The sequence below is a fragment of the Arachis stenosperma genome, chromosome 6, assembly GCF_014773155.1.
Source record: "Arachis stenosperma cultivar V10309 chromosome 6, arast.V10309.gnm1.PFL2, whole genome shotgun sequence".
Classification (NCBI taxonomy): domain Eukaryota; kingdom Viridiplantae; phylum Streptophyta; class Magnoliopsida; order Fabales; family Fabaceae; genus Arachis; species Arachis stenosperma.
The window spans coordinates 17,958,647-17,964,523 of record NC_080382.1 but is presented as its reverse complement, the minus strand read 5'-3'; the positions used below and the strand labels follow the sequence as shown (position 1 = coordinate 17,964,523).

General features: G+C 30.7%; 1 pseudogene; it reads right to left on the bottom strand.

The window, feature by feature from the left end:
• Positions 1-2,028: 2,028 nt before the first annotated feature.
• On the bottom strand, positions 2,029-4,013 carry LOC130932751 (pre-mRNA-splicing factor ATP-dependent RNA helicase DEAH7-like; annotated as a pseudogene).
• Positions 4,014-5,877: the final 1,864 nt, after the last annotated feature.

Sequence of the window (5,877 nt, the reverse complement as noted above, 5' to 3'; positions counted from 1 at the left end):
AATAATTATTATTAATAAGAAACTTTGTTATTTTTTGTTTTATTTTCCTTTTAGTTATTTGGTTTTTATTTTTTGGTCAAACTTTTCAACTATTTGTTATCTTGTTAACTTATAGGTGATGTGGGATGAGAGTTGCTAAGTAATCTTACAAACCCAAAATTTAAATCATTTTAATTGTTTTTATAATTTGTGTTTGGGCTTATTGGGAGTCACCCAAATAGGTTTATAATTTTCTGGTAATGAAAAGAACAACCCAAATTCCTCTTTATTATCGTAAGCCAGTTTCATTATATTTAAGTCCTAAAATTTTTTTATAATTTGTATTTAGACTTATTGGGAATCACCCAAATAGGTCATATTTTTTCTGGTGAAAAGAATAGTCCAAATGCCTCTTTATTATCCAGAGCTAATTTTATTACATCTAAGTCCTAAGATTTTTTTATAACCCAACTTTATTTTTTGGTAAAACTCCTGTAACCCAATTAGATTAGGAAGGATTGGTATAAAAACCAAACTAGGTTTTGGGTCGGATTTCAAATAGGCCAATTATATTATATTTTTGTTACTTTGCATATTTGAATATTTTTTTCTTCTTTTTTTTTTTGGTCAAAGTTATTTTTTTCTTTAGGATAAATCCTTGAACCTTATTCAAATTCAACGGTCTACCGGCCTCAAATATAAATCCTTTTTCTGTACTTAAACAGTTAAACACTTAAACTACGTTATTTCATATGAACTTGAAAGCAATATTTCTATGATTTCGTTTTTAAAAACGTAATTCTCTTCTCTTGAACAGATTCACATGAATTGCATGCAGCAATTGCAACAGCTGATGACTGACAAATTCTCAGTGAGTTGATTCATATCCTAATTCATGACTGATATCACCTCTATATATAAATATAGAAATATGTATAAAAGTTTTTGTCTCTAATATATATATATATATATATATATATATATATATATATATATATATATATATATATATATATATATATATATTATAAGTAGCATTAAAGCAAACTTTGACTCTTTTGTCTAAATTCAAGAGCATTTTAACTTCTTCCAAATTTCAATAGTAGTTTGCATATATTACATACACATATTCATAAAATAATAAATTATTATTAATAAGAAGCTTTGTTATTTTTTATTTTATTTTTCTCCTAGCTATTTTTTTTTTTTTTTGGTCAAGCTTTTCAACTATTTGTTATCTTGTTAACTTATGGGTGATGTAGGATGAAATTTGCTAAGTGACCTTACAAACTCTAAACTTGAATTATTTTAATTATTTTTATAATTTATGTTTGGACTTATTGGAAGTCACCCAAATAAGCTTATATTTTTTTGGTACTGAAAAGAACAACTCAAATACCTCTTTAGTTTTATTACATCTAAGTCTTAAGATTCTCCTATAACCCAATTTTATTTTGTTGGTAAAATTCTTATAACCCAATTACATTAGAAAGGATTGGTATAAAAAAAAAAAAACTAGATTTTGGGTCGGATTTCAAATAGCCCAATATATTATATACCATTCAATTCGGTCATTGTTAAACCAAAAAGAATTAAAGAACCCTTTATTATTATTTAGTTAATTAAATAAATATTACCAACCAATTCAATCTTATATATAGATATATAGCTAATAATAAGATTCGAAATTTCCATAATTATATTCTACTATATACGTCAACAAATAACAAAACAAATTTTTGTAATATATTTTTGGTACAATACATGACTTTTATATTAATTTTTTTGTTACCACTACAATTTCTTACTAAATTTGTAATATAGTCCAAATATCTCATTTAGTTAATCACATAATTAACCTATAAGAAATAAGAGATTATCTTTTAAATAAAGAATAGGAACATAACCTACTAGCTACTAGCAACTCTATATTCCGTAAAACCCGTAACAATGAGTGAGATCAATAGCCATGTGTTACATTTTCAGAGTGACACACAAGGACATCATCACATGTTTGTTTTTGCTATCAGCACCATAGAAATTCCCTATTTACAAACCAAGTTTCTTTGGTCTCAAATATGTGGACGACCCCCTTTTTTAAACCTGGCATGGAGACTTGTTGTTGCTGCTTAGCCAACTTTTCTTTCTCCTCCTGCTTCTGTTTTCTCTCAACCTCTGCTTGCATCTTCTTTAAATTCTCCATCTCCTCCTCCATGGCCGTCTTCTCTTGTTTCTGTTTCTTCTTATACTCCAGCAATGATGTATCAGACTCCTTAACAGAGAAAAATATGGGTCCAGGCTCAGCCAACCACTGGGGCTCCACGGCTGTAGCACATTACATATACTCCTTCGTGGTTAGGATTAACTCGTGATAAACCACATATTACGGAGTTGCACCCAGGCCATAGAGTGCGCTACTGGGGTGTAGATGACACGGCATCCCAGTCCAGCAGTTGACATACTCTCCAACACCCTTTAATCTTGCTGCATTGTGGAAGTGCTGAGCAAATTGCTTTTCTGACTATGTCTATATCAGGCTAACAGGTGGTTAGAGAGATATTCAGTGTCTTGACAATATCAAGCAGCTGGGATTTCACCTCTCTGGCCTTTCTTAGACCTTTAACATGCAAAAAATGATCATTACACCAGTCACCTCTGTAATCATGCTGTTTCCATTGCTGATAGACATTGTACAGGGTTAGGTGATTAGATTCTGGCACAAAAAATCTTTCGCGTGCAGCATCACTCTCCTCTGATCGGTCCTTGGGTCTACAGAAAACTGACGGTACTGAAAGCATGGAAACAATCGTCAGAACCTCCTCAAGGCACCCTAGCTGTTCACCCATCAAAAGCATCTTGGCAAGTGGAGGGTCCAGTGGAAACTCAACCATTTTCCAGCCAAGATCTGTTAAGGTACCCACATTGTTAAGGGCACCCAATACCCATAACTGGTACATAGAATTGAGAATATTATCTTGCGGAGGTGGGTCCATGAAATCAAAATCAAGTAAATTATCAACTTTAAGAGATTTCAGCAACAAGACCACATTGCCGAGGTTAGTCCTTTGAATCTCAGGGACAGGGCTGGGCAACATTTCATTTAGGTAAGTACTCTCTGTGTACAGTCGACAACATGTACCAGGCCCAGTTCTACCAGCTCGACCAGCACGCTGATCAGCAGCAGCACGGCTGACGGGGAAGACTTGGAGAGCGTCCATTCCCATCCTTGGGTTATACACCTTCATTTTACCATAACCTGTGTCTATGACATATAAGATACCATCCACAGTCAATGATGTCTCAGCGATGTTAGTGGCAACGATGCATTTTCGGGCTCCATCTTCAGCTCTCTAGAATATCTTAGCCTGCAAATCAGCAGGAAGCTGAGAGTATATGGGTAGAATCAAGAGTTTAGGGAATGCTTTCTTTGAAGAAGAGACCATCTGCTCCATTCTTTCTGCAAGGACGTAGCAAGCTGCCTCAATCTCATCTTGGCCAGTCATGAAGATAAGAATGTCACCTGGAGGACTAGTAATGTGAATCCTCATGGCCTACTGCACTGCACCTTCAACATAATCTTCAACTGGAGTTTTACTCCATAATGTAGTCACAGGAAATGTTCTCCCAGGAATATGATAAATTGGCATACTGCAAGAATGCCCTAATTAGATCGTGAACCAACCAAAATGTGAAAAATGAGATATTAGATAAGATTGAGGAGCTGAAACTCACTTTCTGAAGAAATGTGAAAATTTCTGTGCATTCAGAGTTGCTGATGTGACAATCAACTTAAAATCACGATGCCGAGCTACAACTTTCTTCAATATTCCAAAAAGAACATCCGTGTTTAATGATCTTTCATGGGCTTCATCCATGACAATAACCCTGCAATAGTTTCAGATACTAACGTTATTTTTTTTGCAGAAACACCATAAATGTCATTGTTGAGGGTGAATTTTCTCAATATTTTCATACCGATACTTGTCTAGATCAGAGTCTTTGAGTGTTTCTCGTAGAAGAACCCCATCTGTCATGAAATAATAAATTATTAATAATAAGAAGCATTGATACTTTTTGTTTTATTTTCCTTCTAGTTATTTTGTTTTTATTTTTTTGGTTAAGCTTTTCAGCTATTTGTTATCTTGTTAATTTATAGGTGATGTGTGATGAGATTTGCTAAGTGACCTTACAAACCTTAAATTTGAATATTTTAATTGTTTTTATAATTTGTGTTTGGGCTTATTGGGAGTCACCTAAGTAGGTTATATTTTTTCTGGTATTGAAAAGAACAGCCCAAATGTCTCTTTATTTAAGATTTTTTTATAACCCAATTTTTTTTTTGGTAAAACTCCTGTAACCCAATTATATTAGAAAGGATTGGTATAAAAAACAAATTAGGTTTTGTGTCAGATTTCAAATAGTCCAATTACATTATATTTTTGTTATTTTGCAAATTTGAATATTTTTTCTTTTAGTCTAAACCCTTAAACCTTATTTAAATTCAATAGTCTACCAACCTTAAATACAGATTAAACTACATTATTTCATATGAACTTGAAAACAATGTTTCCATGATTTCATTCTTAAAAATACAATTCTCTTTCTGGGACACATTCACATGAACTACATGCAACAATTGCAATAGCTGGTAATTGGCGAATTCTCAGTTGGTTGATTCATATCCTATTTTATAACTGACATCACCTTTATATATAAATATAGAAATATATATAAATATAGAAATATTTAGGGAAGTTTATATATATATTAAGTAGCATTAAAGCAAGTTTTGATTCTTTTATCTAAATTCAAGAACATCTTAACTTCTTTCAAATTCCAATAGTGATTTACATATATTACATACACATATTCATGAAATAATAAATTATTATTAATAAGAAGCTTTGTTATTTTTTTTGTTTTATTTTCCTTCTAGTTATTTTGTTTTTATTTTTTTGGTGAAGCTTTCCAGCTATTTGTTAGCTTGTTAACTTATGGGTGATGTGGAATAAGATTTACTAAATGATCTTCTAAACCCTATATTTTAATTGTTTTTATAATTTGTGTTTGGACTTATTAGAGTCATCCAAATAGATTTATATTTTTTTTTGGTATTAAAAAGAACAGCCCAAATACCTCTTTATTATCTTGAGCCAGTTTTATTACATCTAAATCCTAAGATTCTCCCATAACTCAATTTTTTTTTTTGGTAAAACACCTATAACCCAATTATATTAGGAAGGATTGGTATAATAAATAAACTAGATTTTGGATCGGATTTCAAGTAGCCCAATTAATGTCTCATTGGTATAACCAAAAGTACTACTTTAACCACAAAAAAAAAAAAAAAAAAACAAAATACAAGGTAAACAAATAAGAGAAAAATCTAAAGATTTTAGTAAAAAAATTTAATCTAATAAACTTCTTTTAGAATTGGTTGTTTAAAATTATAATATCAAATTTAAATTTTAAGATTTTAAGATTTTAGTTATTATGATATCAGACATGCGATATTTAAAAATTTTTAATATCAACTCCATCTTGAGTTACCTCACACATTTTTTTTTTAACCAATGATTTTTATAATAAATTGTATGTACATTTATATTGTGCTTATAAAAAATATATATTATTACTACGTGTACATGAGTACATCTCGTCTCAAGTTTTATTGTATTAATTTTTTCTTTTTCAAGATATTTTATGTTGATAAATTCTTTTCTAGATCATTGACTTCTCCAACTGTGTCTGACTAGTACACACATAAATACGCGCAATGATAGTAACTTAAGTCCAAAGAATAAAAAAATATGATAATCTTATCTGCGTATCGTAGCAAGACTTTAGATGTGTTTTCTTTCTTTTTTTTTTTTTACAACGAAAATACAAAAAATTAAA